The sequence below is a fragment of the Rhinolophus hipposideros genome, assembly GCF_964194185.1.
Source record: "Rhinolophus hipposideros genome assembly, chromosome: 10".
NCBI lineage: Eukaryota > Metazoa > Chordata > Mammalia > Chiroptera > Rhinolophidae > Rhinolophus > Rhinolophus hipposideros.
In genome coordinates this window covers 47,189,444-47,204,993 of record NC_138056.1, presented here as the reverse complement: position 1 = coordinate 47,204,993, position 15,550 = coordinate 47,189,444, and the positions used below count along the sequence as shown (strand labels likewise).

The 15,550-nt window shown below is 50.9% G+C and overlaps 1 protein-coding gene across 10 annotated transcripts in view; it reads right to left on the bottom strand.

Annotated features, from left to right (window-relative positions):
- The window catches only part of P2RY6 (pyrimidinergic receptor P2Y6), a 35,768-nt gene extending 20,572 nt beyond the window's left edge, over positions 1-15,196 (bottom strand). The window contains exons 1-2 of one of the 10 annotated variants that reach the window (XM_081062373.1): positions 15,073-15,171; positions 9,394-9,460 (exon numbers count right to left, since the gene is read on the bottom strand). The gene's annotated coding sequence lies outside the window, so the exon portion shown is untranslated. Of the gene's footprint in view, positions 1-5,730; positions 6,698-9,393; positions 9,461-15,015 lie in introns of those variants that run through there. The other 9 variants (XM_081062372.1, XM_081062370.1, XM_081062366.1 and 6 more) reach the window with 9 other exon arrangements.
- Between the last annotated feature and the right edge of the window lie 354 nt (positions 15,197-15,550).

Genomic DNA, 15,550 nt, shown 5'->3' with positions numbered 1-15,550 from the left:
ATGGATGAAACTTGAAAACATTATGCTAAGTGAAATAAGCAAGATGTAAGAGGACAAACACTGTATGATGCCACTTACATGAGATACTATTATAAAATAGTCAAATTTATGGAGACAGAAAGTAGAATAATGGTTACCTGGGGTTGAGGCGGGGAGAAATGCTAAGTTGTTTAATAGGTATATAGTTCCAATTTGGGATGATAAAAGAAAGTTCTGGAGATGGACAGTGGTGATGGTTGCACAACAATGTGAACGTATTTAATGCCACTGAATTATATATCCAAAAGGGTGAAAATGGTACATTTTATGTGTGGTACAAGAAATACATACGTAATTTGTCTTTGTCCCTGGCTCTTGACACAGAGTTCCTAAATCCCTTGGAATTTCCTGAGTGATAGGAACATCTTTTGTTCTAATGAGTTGACTCTTGGCAGGCCCTAAATGACTTCAAGATGGGGGTGCTGGTCGCCAGAAAGACCAAATCTTGATTTTGTCTTAGAACTTTCAGCCGCATCCCCTTATCTCCAGGGAGGGGAGAGGGGCTGGAGATTGAGTTCAATTACCAATGGCCAATGATTTCATCAGTCGTGCCTATATAATGAAACCTCCATAAAAAACCCTAAACAACAGGATTCAGAGAGCATCTGGGTTGGGGAAACACATAGACGTGCTGGGAGGTGGTGTACCCGGAGAGGGCATGGAAGCTCCACTCTGTGCCTCTTCCCCCATACCTTGCTCTGTGCAGCTCTTCCATTTGGCTGTTCCTGAGTTGAATCCTTTATAATACTGTGGTCGTAGTAAATAAAGTGCTTCCCTGCATTCTGTGAGCCACTCTAGCAAATTATCGAACCTGAGGAAGGGGTTGTGGGAGCTCCCTATAAATAGCTATTTGGTCAGAAGGACAGGAAGCCCAGGACTTGCAACTGGCATCTGAATTAGGGGGGCAGTTTTGTGGGACTGAGCCCTTAACCTGTGCTACTACGTTTCAGAGTTGGTGTGAGGAGGGAAAAAATCCCACACATGTGGTGGGATTGTGAGTAAAAACAGCTCTTTTTATGTCACTTATATTTTACCATGAAAAAGATTAAAATGGTAAATTTTATGTTATGTATATTTTACGACAGTAAAAAACATACAAACAAAAACAACCCTGACCATTACATCTAAGTGTGAGGAGAGGGAACTGGGCCTTGAGGGACAAATGCTAATACTGATATTCTCCCTGCTACTGTTGCTGTGAGGAACACATTTCTTCATCTCTAACTAAGAGACTTAGGTCCTTTGCCAGCACCCATAAATTGTAGCTGGCTCACTGGTAAGTGTGGTAAAACCGCACACCCCTCACAGTTCTTGATATTGCTGAGTCAGAATTTCAGGCGGGAGATACAGGAAATTTCTGTTTTTGACAATTTGTTATGCTCGTCAGCCAACTCAGGCTTGTGGGAATCTTGCCCTAGGGCTAAGTCTCGGAATAGTTGGTTTCCCTAAGGAGCTGACACTTTCCTCTTGCTTCTCCTTCTTTGTTCTAGCTGCTAGGAAGCTCATAGTTGAGTGCCCATGCTCTCCTACCTTACGATCAAAGTTAGTCTCAACCTGCTGTGTAACTTTTATATTCCTGCTCCTGTTTTGATTTTTTTTTTTTAATCAAGATGTTATTCACCTACCATAAAAGTCACCCTTTCAAACTGTACGATTCAGTGGGTTTTAGTATATTCACAAGACGATGCAAGCATCAATCACCACCATCTAATTTCAGAACATTTTCATCAAAGAAACCCTGTACCCATTAGCAGTTATTCCTCTCTCCCTCCTTCCTGTGAAACTACTTATCTACTTTCCATATTTGTGGCTTTGCCTATTCTGGACATTTTATATAAATGGAATCTTATGTGCCATTTTGTTTCTGGCTTATTTTGCTTAGCCTAAAGTTTTCAAGATTCACCCATATTGTAACATGGATCAGAATTTCACTTTATGGCTGAATAATATTCCATTGTATGGATAGGCCATATTTTGGTTATCTGTTCATCAACTGATGAACATTTGGGTTGTTTCCACTTTTGGGTTATTATGAATAGTACTGCTATGAACATTTGTGTACAAGTTTTTGCATCAGTGTATGTTTTTTATTTTCTTGGGTGTGTACCTAAGAGTGGAACTGCTGGGTCATATGGTAGCTCTATGTTTAACTTTTTGAGGAACTGACGAACTGTTTTCCAAAGTGGCTGCATATTTTATATTCCCATCGACAGTATATGAGATTTCCAATTTCTCTAAAGCCTAATCAACACTTCTTGTCAGCTTTTCATTATAGCCATCCTAATTGTGTAAAGTGGTATCATATTAAGATTTAGATTTGCATTTCCCTAATTGCTCTTTTTTTTTGGTTGTCATTCATATTTTCACATTTTATTTTATATATTTCTGATCTGAGGCCTGACATCTTTTGTGGAACAAGTACTCCATAGAGTAGGAGAATCATGGGTTTCAGGGCCAGACAGACCTGTTCTGAATCCTCCCTCTGCTTCTATTAGCTCTACGACCTTGAGAAAGTTATGTAACACTCTGAGTCTCAGTTTCCCTTCTTATTAAACACAGGTTACAGTATTAACCTTTCATGGTAGTTGCTATTATTTAAAGATAAATCTATAATAAAGCTGTGGAGTGGGCATGGCACAAAATAGGTCCTCGATGGAATTTCGCTAACTAGTCTGAGAGTCTGATAGGGAGATTTCGGGCTTGCTCAGGGCACCTAGGCTGCGGACTTTAGATTTTAATCTATTATCTGCTTTATTTTGGCAACTTTTTCCAACAGAGGCTTTTCAGGCTGCCTCAAACATCAACCTCTCTGTGCTTCTATTTCTGTTTTGTGACATGAGAAATGAGACTATGCACCATAATGTCAAGTATTGGTAAGTTCTAGGGTTCATTCTGACCTCTTACAAATTTTGTCTCTTGCCTCAACCATCTAACTAGCTGCTGCCTAGAGGATAGACGAAGGACTCCCCAGGGTGGAAAAGGAAGTAAACTAAGGTTTCCTAAGAACTTACAAGTAATGTTATGTGTCTTATTTTATCCATTCCATGAGATGGTCAGGTGGGTTCTATTACCCCATTTTACAAATGAGGAAACTGAGATTCCAAGAAGTTAAATAACTTGTCTGAGCTATCACAGCCAGTAAATGCTGGCACCTGGATCCAAACCCAGCTCTGATTTCAACATCTGATTTTTTTCCCCGGTGCAGAGTGTTCACCCCACCCCATCCCACCCCACCCCACCCCATCCCACCCCACCCCACCCCACCCCACCCCACCTCCACCAGGAGGTACTCAGGGAACTTCAGGCTGACCTGAAATGGCTGGTTCCATCCCACTGGCATGACAGAGACAATGTCTTTCTTTGCTCTGAGCTGAGATCTGCCTCCTAGATGTCACAGGTCAGTTCTCTCCTGGGGCCACAGGACAGCCCCTCACTCTGTTCCAGGCCATGAAAATAAGGTTTGCATTGCGAGTCAAGATGCCAGGGTCCACCTTGATTACTAGACTTAGTCCACCTAGCCCATGAGTTCTTTAAGTGGAGGGCTGGATTGACCCTGAGTCCCTAGGCCATATCCACAGACCCATAACTTCATCTTGAGCAGACGTGCGCTCCCATAGGAGGGGACAACAGGGCTGGTCCTGGGACAGGGGTCCCAGGCCAGGGCACTGGCCCTTACTAGGCGGGTCTAGAATCAGAGGAAGAGTCAGAGCTAGGCCAGAAAATCTCGACCCCAGACTGAAATAGAAACCCATTTCAGAGACAAATGGGGAAATGCTCCTGAGACAGGAGGGGCCGGGGTGGAGTGTTACTGGGAAGAACTGTAGACAGCTTCCTGAGAGGCTTGACTGGCCTCTGCTGCAAGGGGAACCTGTGCCAGGCTCTGCCGACTCACCCCTCCTCTAGGGAGGACACATTAGAATCCCAGGTCCCACACTGGACAAGATTGTTTAACTTCTGTGAACCTCAGCCTCTTCAATTGCAAAATGGGGAAACAAATAATCTTGGCTGCATTTGCTTTTATGTGAAGCACTTAGCATACAGTAGGTGCTTAGTAAATGATAGCCATTGTTAATATCACTTAACCTTCCCTTTCAGCTCAATATTGACCTAATGATTTATTCATTTGGTCTTTCATTCATTTATTCATTCAGCCAACCAGCCACCACATGCCCACCAGGTAGGCCACAGCAGTTAAGGATAAAGTTTTGGGGGTTCTGTAGGAGTTACAACCCCAGCACTGACACTGATGAGCCAGGGGGACTGCTAGGTACCTCTGGGAAAGCTATTTTTTCTCACCAAGTCTTCATTTCCTTGCTTGTAAAATGGGAATAATAAGAGCACCTCTGGGGGGTGCTGGGGTGTTGCTAAGAGTCAATTGGACAATGGTGTGAGAGCTGCCAGAGCAGAGCCTTGGAGGGAAAAGCAGGTGGCAGGTGGGCTACACAGAGGAACCAGGCAAGCTGCCAGCCCTGCAAAGCAGGTTGTGTGGGAGCGCCAGGCAGCTGGGCCTCCAGGGACAGCCACAGGATGAGGTGAGGGTGGGCAGGAGGGGAGAAGAGTCGGCAGGCTCAGAGACAACTGCTAGGTTTCCGGACCACGGCCCGCTCCCTTTCTGGTAAACTAAGAACCAGTGAGGAAACACGAGAAATGATTGTAAGAAGTTTAGAGGAGAGAAGTCCCAGCCAAACAAGGAGCCTTGGGCAGTGTGGAGTTACTCCAGCACACCAAGCCAGGGGAATGTGTGCACTCACACACATCACACACACGTGCACACACACTCAAAAGATGCATTCTCATTCGTGCATACACACCCAAGGGCTTGTACACACATGCAGAGGTACCATTAGAGGCACAGCATTTTATAGTTTGCAAAGAGCCTTCTCATTTATCACTTCATTTGATACTGAGGGGTGGAGAGAGGGTCCCTGAATTGGCTTAAGACCCATTCTCAAGCTGGCAAGAGATGTAAATCCCAGATATCTTCAAGAGGCCAGGGCCCATCCAATGGACTGTGCTACCTCCATTTTCTTCTCCCGGGGTGGTGTCAGTAGGAGTTGAAAAGCAATGGAAACCCCAGAAAAGTTTTACCCCAGCTCCCCAAGATATACTTGTTTCACCCTGCTTTGTTCCCCTTTAGCAAGCCACACCTGGACTCCGGGACACACTTTCCCCACTGGTCACGTGAGTTCAACTGTCCTCAGATGTTGCTGGGATGGCAGAGACCAGAGCTTCCCAAAGGCCTCCTCTGGGGACTCCTATCCGGCCACCTCATCATCCCAGCCTCTCCTGCCACAGGCTCCTTCCCTAGGGAACCTCACTACCAACAGGCAACACTTGACAGTTTTCAAATACTCAGGGAGAGATCACTGTCTTACCATTTTACAGAGTCAGAAACTGAGGCCCAGAGAGGAAAGGTGTCCTGTACCACTCAGGACTCACACCCAGGCTGATGTGGCTCCCTGTCCTCCCTCCGCTATTCCACTCCTCCACCACTGCCCAGCCGGCCCCCATCTCCTCTGCCCTCCACGCTGAGCAGCCTGCAGGCTCCAGACACAACCAGGCGGAGGAAAGCAGGAGGACCCTCCCCATCCCGAGTCTGTTCTGTCTGGATGAGCCACAGGGGACTGCACAGGAGCTCTGAGAGGAGGTGGGGGCTCAGACATCCTCCCAGTATTGACCCAGAGCACTCACCCCAGAGGTACTGAGCTCCACGTTGGTCTGTGAGGTGTTGGAGCAAATTCTGACTCCCGGAGCAGCCCCTACTGCTAGCTAGTCCTTGTGCCACAAACTGTCACGTGCATGTCTCACACAAGTCCCAGAAGGCAGCAGGAAACCGAGAAATCCGAGGAGGGGAAGTAACTTGCTGCAGCACAGAGCTGGCAAGCGGCAGGGCTGGGACCCAAATCCCGAGAACATCCAGCTCAAGTCCCTACCACCAAGGCTGACTCAGCCCCTACCCAGAAGCTAGCAGTCACTTCACCCCGAGTGTGCTCATCAGTTCAGCCCTGAGGGCTGTGGGGAGGGTCGAGCGGGATGACATTTAAGGACCAGGGCTTGGCACAGGGTAGGCACTCACTGGGTGACCATTCTTCTCCTCCTCTCCACCCCATGCCTCAGCCCACTCTTGGCCTTTCTCAAGTCTGGAGAGGGTCCGGGTCCTGCTCTTTGCTGCCACAGGGAATAACTAACCTGGTTTTCTCAGCAGTGCCTGGAAGGCCCATTAAGAGAGGCTGAGATCCTGAGATTGATAGCTCTGTGGTCTGAGGCTCTGACTCCATGGGTCCAGATGCCACCCTCTCCCCTTGGGAACTGAGGATGGCTCCTCAGATGGAGGGTGACGTGGCGGCAAAAGGTTGAGCCAGGTCACCATCCCCAATCCATCCTCGAGCTTGGGCTTGATGAGGAGAAGCCAGCCAGGGTGAGTCTGCCTCGGGCCAATGGGGACCTGGGCTTCTCCCTATCCACAAAATAAGTCCTCCCTCTTTCCCCCTCCTCCTTTTTTATGGGTACTTATTGGGCACCCACTCTGTGTAGGTAACGTTCAAGGCACTTGAGAGCATAAACCAAAGTCCTTGCCCTTATAAACCTATATTCTAGTAGTGGAAACTAGTTTATTTTAGTTAATGAGTAAATACAGAAGATGCCAAAAAATGTATACACATTTAAATAAGGAAAAAAATATTACAATTGTAATACTCACTATATACCAATAACAAAAGATGACTAGAAGTCACATGTATACTTTTTTTGGCACCCCTGATATATAGCAGGTCAGGTAATGATGAGAGCTATAGAGAAACATGAGAAGGGAAGGAGCAGAGAGCCAGAGGGCTACACTCTTAGATGGGCTGCACAGACACCATGGGCATTTGCTGGGTCCTCTTCTCACAACACCGTCTCCCGTCTAGCCTGAAGGAGACCCCAGTTCCGGAGCTCACACTCTGTGCCAGGCCCTGCCTTGGTGGATCTCAGCAATAGGCCAGGGACCAAGGCCAGGGTTCCCTGGGCACACAGCTCAGGACCACCAGGACTTAGGCATGGAGTATCCTGGGCCTGCGTTCTGCTCACAGCCCTGCAGGAGCCCCATCTGCAGGCTCAGAGAGGGAGCACATCCTCCAACCAACCCCAATATTCCAGTGTAGCGAGAGGGCCCTGGGTCCAGAGAGGGTTAGAAACTGGCCTAGATCACACAGCAAGGCAAAGTGTCCTTGTTCCCTCTCCTGCCCGCTCCTCTGGCATGGCACGAGGGTTGACTCAGGGCTGAGCCTCACAGCAGAGTGCTGGCCTGTGATGGACTGTCTGGGTCCTCAGCCAGCTCCTGGTAAAGGAGGATGAGGTGCTCTTCTGTTGGGCCCACCCTGCCCCATCCTTCCAGCTCTCATTCTCTAAGCCCCAGGATGCTAAAGCCATTTTCCCCAAGCCCAAGCTCAGGAGACCGAGAGTTTTGGTCAACTGTGCCTCATCTTGCTGTGTGACCTCAGGCAGGTCCCATCCCAAGTGGGCCTTGGTTCATTCATCTATCAAATGGAGGAAATGTAGGCAGCTACATCTCAGGGCTGTCGTGAAGAACGAGCAAGACACTGGCAAGAAAGCAGTTTGCAAAACTTAGGAGCTACCCAGACGACAGGGGTTGTTACATGTTCAATATCTCTGCTCACTGAAAACCAGCCTCTTCTTGCAAAGCCCTGAGGCAGTTCCCAAAGCAAGCCCTTGACCCTTGATGGGAAATAAGTGGAAATTCCACAGAACCCGTTCTTCAGAAAAGACAAAGCCATTAACTAGCTGGCAGGCAGCTGACAGGAAGGGCCCCTCCTCTGTCCTGGTAGTGAGAAGGTGAGGAGGGAGAGATGGGAAGGGACAAGGCTGGAAGCCTGGGAAAGCTTATTCTGGGAGGAGAAGGTATAGGCCTGAGATAATTGTGAGGGTCACCCATCCCCCCCAGGCCCTCAGGCTGGGAGAGGACGGAACGGCATGCATGTCAGGTACACACGTCTGCATGGAGGGTGTCAGCCGTGTGTGGGTCTGACCTGGAAGTCGCACATGTACTCACACGTGTTTGGAATTGCACCAATATGTGTACGGCATGTGTGTGTCTGTGCAAGTGGGCCTGGAGTGTTATGTTTGTTTATACGTGCATTTCCTGTGTCTGTGCCTCTGCATGTCGTGTATACATATGCCCACACATGCCTACCCCTGGGGAGCCCGCAAACCCCCAGTTTACAGGCCTTGTTTTCACAGGCTTGGCAATCCTTGCCATAATCTGGCCCAGATGTTTTGTGGGGTTCCTGGTCACTGCAGGCTCCTTATTTTCCCTGGGAACAAAAACAGTTAGACAGGAGGAGGAAGGCTTAGAGCAGGGGTGTCCAAACTGCGGCCCGCGGGCCAACTGTGGCCCGCAATCCGTTGTTAATTGGCCCGCAGCAAATTCCAAAAATATATTTAGTTTACTTAAATAAACCAGGTGAAGCAATACGTACTTCACCTCGAGTGAGTGGCCCGGCTGTTTGTGTATTTTACCCCATATGGCCCTTGGTGAAAAACGTTGAAAAAAGTTTGGATACCTCTGGCTTAGAGTATTAACTAGGGCTCAAATTCTCCCAGTTCAGCCCTGGGTATAGGCACCTGCGGGGGTGTAGGAGATGGAGTGGGTGTTGGGGGGGGTTAGTGTGTGGCCAAGGCTAAAGCCCTGCCTCCACAGGTCCTCAGACTCCCACTGCCTGTGGGCACTGACCCTCCACAGCCACCCTCCTGCCCTTTGTCACCAGCTCCCGTACAGTAGATAAGCACTTTACAGTTTACATCCCACATGTCCTTGTATCATGCTCACTGACTTTCTGCCAGGCTGACCCTAGAACCCCGTTTCTAGAGGACCCATCCCCACGCAGCAACTGCCAGCTGGGTCTCAGAGTCACCCTTCCTGGCCTTGGGCTAGGCTCACAGTATAGTTTGGGCCATTCCACTAGGTTGGTCTCACCACTTTCCGAACCTTGGTTTCCCCAGCTGCAGAATGGAGCTATTCCTGTCCATGTGAGTCAAGGACTGAGAAGGGTCTCTGTGAGCCAGGGACTGGCAGGAATGGTTTCGCCCACATCCGGGCACCCAAGGTCACTGCCCATTGGCCCCTTGCTGCTTCCAGAAGTCAGGAGGGAAACACTGCCCACAGCCCTCTGTCTGAAACAGGAGACCGTCTGACCCCAGCCTGAGGGAAGAGACTCGGTCCCTCTGGGATTCAGATCAGATCCCGAAGCATGCTGCCCCATTCAGGCTTGCAGGCAGCAGGCTTGTAGTCCCTCAGATGGGGGACGCTGGTCCCTCTTGCTGCACTTCAGTTTTCCTTCTCTGCAACCTGAATACCTTGCTCTGTCCAGAGTCTGGGGTCTGCCGTTTCCCACGCAGGAAAGCACAGAGGGACCACAGAGACCTGGCAAAGGAGGAAAGAGTTCGTGCCCATGGGTGCAATCCGCACTGGCGTGTGCACTGTATACCCAGAGCCTGATATAACTCCATATCACCCACACAGGTCCACACACGTGCATATGCCCGGGCGTACCCGGAAGCACAGCACTCCCATCATGCACAGGGACACCCACATTAAGTGTGCGTCCACATGCAGCCCATGAAGGGCGCTTGCACGGCTCGTCCGTGAGTTTCACACAAAGGACCTTCAGAACCAGGAAAGAGATGGAGGGGAAGAGCTGAGTCCTCAGATGCCTGGGCCCTTCCTTGGCTCCCTCCAAAGGGTTACCAAGGATACAGATGGCTTGTCCTCTCTAGCCACCCTACACAAGCCCTGGCCGGAATGCTCCAAGAAAGCAGGCAAAAGTCCCTTTGGGAATGTGGTCCCTGACCTGCCTGGCCAGCCACCAGCCCTGTTTGTCACCAGTTTAAAGTGAGGCTTCAGGCTAATTAATCTCCAGATTTGGAAGCTTGAAGGGCAGAATGTAAATGGAGTTTTAAAGGGGACAGGGCTATTCCCAGGAAGAGGAAGAACAGCCACTCCCCTGGGCCCTGATTTCACTCAATTTTTGGTTCATTCACTCATTGAATCCACTGAGCTCTTCTGAATGCCGGTGACCTCCTGGGAAAGAAGAGCATCTTATCTCAGACTCAGCTCGGAGTCCGGCCTTCTCAGAGCTTCAGGATGGAGGTGGAGGGCACCAGTCCCAGGCTCCTCCTTTCATTCCCCTCTGGATCTCTGCAATGGCTCCCAGCCATAGCCTGACCTAAGTCCCCACCATACAGACCGAAGTGTGAACTCTGCTCAGAAGCTCTGGCATATCCGAGAGTATGTCAGGAATGCACTTGGAGGTTCTGCCTCGACCCACTGTCTCAGACCCCAGGGACTGATATTTACACTGACATTTGAGAAGCACTGGCATAGAACATTCCATACAGAGCCAGCCTCTTCTCCTGCCAGCGCTCCCAGGAGGGCTACGACACATTCGGATAATAACGACACTGGCAAACACACAGTGCTTACCCGTGCTTATCCTATCTCATTTAAAACTCACACAGCCTTATAAGGTAGCTACCATTATTTCCCCATATTACGGATGGGAACATGAGGCACCTGAGTGGTTAAGTAACTTACCCAAGCATCTCCCAGCTAGTAGTAGCGGAACCAGGGTTTGAACTCAGTGCTTTGAACCAATACACTGCCCCATTCAGCAGCAGTATCTTCATGTCTGGCGGGGTCAGTGTGACGGGCGAGGCAATAAAGAAAAGTGAAAACCCAAGGAGCCAGTGGACCGCCTCCTAAGAAACTAGGAACTACCAGGTGTTACTTATTGATTGCTTTAGAATTTACAACTCTGTCTAGAAAGAAGTTCAGACACTAGCCACATATGCCACAGGATCTTATTAGAGGCAGTAGCTGGAACCTAAACTAAGATGGTGGCTGAGCTTCCTGGCAGCCAAAGTTAAAAGGAGGGAAGAGTAAGGCTGCAGCTGGGGAGGTTGTGAGAGCTGGGCCAGAGTCACTGAGATGGAGACAAGGGCCCAATGGAGAGACATTTGGGAGGCAGGTTCAATGGGGCTTGACAAATGCATGGGGGAAGTGAGGAAGATGGAGAAATGGAGGAAGCAGCCGCGGATGAACCCAAATCCCTCCTTTCTGCCAGAGTAGCTGGAGGACAGAGACCACCCAGATAAGGACGGGGCACAGTGCCTCACAGTAGGTGCCTGGTAAATGTGTGCCACCTGCCACCCTCTTTATTCATTCCAATACCTCTCAGACACAGGCCACTCCCACCTTCACCCTGCCTCACACAGCCTGGGGGCCCAGGACTCTTCTGGCCTCCTCTTCCACCAACCTCTTGGGGGTTCCTGTTTACCACAGACCCCACCCCCACGAAGCTATAGTTCTTTCCTTCAACCATCAGCTCAGGGGCTGGGTGGGGGGTGATCATGGGCAAATAATCACGGATGGCATCGGGAATCCACAGGCCTGCTGCCCAGGGCTCAGGGCAGGGCTGGCAGTGGACATGCTGTAGGGCAAGGGGTGACACCCGGGAGGTCCCCCCCAATCTCTTAAACTGTTCGCCAATCCTGGGTTCTTCCAGCGGACATGCCTCCCTAATTCTTTTAGTTCTGGGATTAATTTCTCACATGTGGGCTGAGGCTGCGTGAGGAAGAGTGGAAGAGGGATCACCATTCTGGTGCCTTGGGCTGTATTTTCACACCTCTTCATTTGATCCTTCGTTTATTCATTCACTCCTCATCCATTTGACTAACGGTCACAGATTGTCCAAGGACCAGGCATCCCACAACAGCGCTGACGTCCTCAGTGGTATGAAAGAGAGGTCAGGGAGTTTTAGTCCTGGGTGCCAATGTGCCAGACGAGGAAAGTGAGGTCTGGAGAGGGATAGTGCCGTATCCGAATTGGGACTGGCCATCAGCTCCCCTCTCCTTAGACCACGCTGAATTCCAACATGATTGTGCATTCATGGTGCTGCTTGTGTTAACACCTCAGCAGTCTTTCTACAACCTAAGGTGTTTGGAGTGTCTCTCAGACAGAATGAAGCTTGCCTTTGGGGTCTTCTCAGCCCCATTTCTTTTTCTCTCTCTTCTTCCTCTCCATGTCCCCTCCAGAAAAAACCAAGTGACCCCACAAATCCCTTATCCTGAGGGGACTGATGACAATCTAGACCCTACCCTAACCTTCCCTCTCCTGTGCCATCCTCCCTTAAGGACCACAGCTGCTCTGAGCACCTCCACTGTCTGGATGAGGAGGGGCCCCTGGGTTCACAGTCACCCATCCAAGGAACATGTGGCCACTTCAGAGGGGAACTTCCTTTACTCTATACAGAAGCTACAATGGCTGTGGCTGGCTGTGCAAGGACCTTTCCTGGGGCTTCTCAAATAATTCTGCAGAAGGGATCTCCAGTAGACCTTCTCTGGTAGTTTATAACCTTGAAAGTGTCAGGCTGCCAGAGCTGGGGTCAGAATCCTTGAACATTTGAACTGGAATCAGGAAATGTTACAGCAGGAGTCCAGAATGTTAGAGTTTGGATTGTAGACTTGTAGAATGTTTGAGTTGAGATTATAGACTCTTAGAAGTAGGGCTAGAGAATCATAAACAATTATAGCTGGAATTGTGGATGAAAGGAAATCAGGGCCAGAAGTGATGTCAACATCCCTCTGTCCCACCTCCTTGACAGCTGAGAAGAGAGAGCTGGCAGTGTCACCCTGCCCCTGGGGGCTGGGCCAGCCTCCTGCTGCTCGTCAGGGTTCCATCCCCCAGACCTCCAGGAGCAACTCTCAGGGCCTCTGGGCTGAAGACTCATTGCCTGGGGAGAGTGGGGACACTGGGGACAGTGATCTGCCTCTGCCCTGGCCCAAGCCTTGCTGCCGCCCCATCACAGCACCCTGCCACCACAGCAGATATATTTAGGTGCCCTCCCTAAATATGTTCCCACAGCTCCCAACACTGCCTTTTATGTCTCCCCATTCTCTGGGGCCTCTGGGCACCTTCTCTAAACTGATGCAATGATGTCGCCAGGAACAGCGCTCTTGCTCTGCCAATGCAAATGTTTTCCCCCCAAAACGAAGCTCCTGGTCCACTTCAGCCTTGCGCTCAGACCCGCCACCTCTAACTCTGACTTTGCAGCCTCTGTTCAGCTCCCGGAGCCCGTTTTGGCTGTGGGAGCTCACATCCCTGCTCCTGCTCCTTTTGACGGGCCTCATTTCAGGCAGAGGGCACCCCTGCCCCGCCAGTCCCCAAACACAACACAACACACACACACACACACACATTCAGTGGTGCAGGCCAGCATTTTTCTGTTGCTCTGGTGTTTGTCGGGAGAGGCCTCTATCCACGCCCCCCGCTGCCCCTGCACTTCTCCCCAGCCTCTCTCCCACGCCCCATCCCAGGCCTTGCCAGGGGCTTGGCACCTTCCCACTTCAGACTGAAGCTTCCCAGAAGCCAGATCATCGCTGAGAGTTCAACAATGACAGAGCCGGGGGACAGGAATGGATCCCCCAGACACACCGAAATGGGGAGATTCTCAGATCCCTACCTGCCCAGTTCACAGGAAACCATGGGTCCCGTGGGAATTGACGGTTCCTGGGGGGCGGGAACCCACTCCTCAGGGGGGGCTTCTGTCATTATCATAGTTTTATCAGCAGCTGTTAAGGGTGATAAGGGTGTTACGTGCCTGAGACTGTGCCAAGCACTTCCTATCCGGGCACTCAGTTGTTGCAATAACCCTACACGGCAACTATTAACATCTCCATTTTATGAAGGAAGAAACTCAGGCGCAAAGAGATTTTGGCCCAACTCCTTCGTGTAGATAGCTGGAATTTACACCAAGTGGACAACAGAACCACCTTGACAGTTCCAGGAGGTCACTGCTGTGGGAACCCCCTTCCCGTGATCTTCAGGGGTCCAGCAGTCTCTTCTGGCCCAGCCAGTGAAGCAGAGCTGAGAACCTCATGGGAGGCCAGGGCTGCTCTCCAGAAGCCCGCTCCCCTGCCCCTGCACTAGAAATGACCTGATAGACATCACCACAGGCCCCCCTGCAGGGCACCCCCCCCACCACTGTCACCCCTTCCTTCATACACAGTACACACGGCCTTACACAACTCCAGCTTCCTACCACACAACTGTGCTGCACACATGCACACACAGCACAACCTCACAACAACCACACTCCCTCGGGAGCTCTGGGTCCTGCCATCCCAGCGTGGAGGACAGGCAGGAGATTCCTACCCTACAGGTGCCAGAGGGCTCCTACCTCAGGATAAACCCGGCTCGTCACCAAGCCTTGAGTCAACTCACTGGATGGTCACTTATCAAAATGATATTTTCACATTAAAACAACTGCAGAAATGTTACAGAGAGGAATGCAAAATTCACATGTAATTTGAAGAGTAATAGAAGCTTCCTGAGAGTGTGCGTGTGTGTGCGTGTGTGTGTGGGATCTTGGCACTATTTGCACTTCCTCCACCCAGATCCGGGGTGAGCTTTCATTCTCCCAAGCTCTCAGGGGTGCTGGGTGGAAACGTCAGAACAATCCCAGGGTCGTGGGAAACGTGCTGTCAGTGGTAACAGATGCACAAATGCTTCTCATCTCCATTACCTGGTTGAACACACCACACAGGGCGATGGACGTGTCACACTCAGCACCCACAGTTAACAACTTGCCCAACACACATGTATGCACCAAAGTGCCACAGCTCCCAACACAGCGCACACACACTGAGCCCCAAGGTACTTTGCCACAATCACCCAGGGCTACAGATAGGTACCGCACACACTTCTTGCACGCTGACACACAGCACAATCCATTGGTTAGACTGCCTGGGCACACCACACACACACCACCCACTAACTGAATACAACCCGGCACACACACATTGCCCGTACCAATCTCTTACCTACTGCCCACGGCACACACACACACACACACACACACACACACACACACACACAAACTCACACAGGCAGCGACGTGAGCCGGGTCTGGGCAGACCTACCTCGTCCGCGCCCTGCACCTGCTGCCCCTGGGTACCCCCGTCCCACACCGCCCTCACCTGGGCTGCGCAGCACCAGCCGGCACTGGGCCTGGGACGTCACTTGCTCCGGCGCTGGCAGGCAAACCCACAAACCGAGGGGCAGCACTGGCCGCGGCTGCAGCTCCAGCCCCCAGCGTCCACCAAAGGGGCGGGGAGCGGGTGTGGCCAGGCGGCCTCCGCACCCCCGTGGGAGTCACGTGCAGGCGGGAGCGGGCTGGACTGCCAGCCCCTCAGGAAGCAGGCATGGGGGGACAGCGCTATGGGCTGGGACCTGGGACCCCTGATCTCCAGCCCAGGTTTTCTGGCAACTCCTACCCTTCCCTGGCCTCAGTTTCCTGTTTGTATTGAGAGCTGTGGCTTAAGTGGAGATTCCTCAGGTCTTTTCGGCTCTGACATTCTACAGTCCTGGGATGGTGACCGAGAGGGAGGCATGATACTAAGTGTTTCTTTTTCTTCCTCCCTTCCTTCCTCCCTCCCTCCCTCCCTCCCTCCCTCC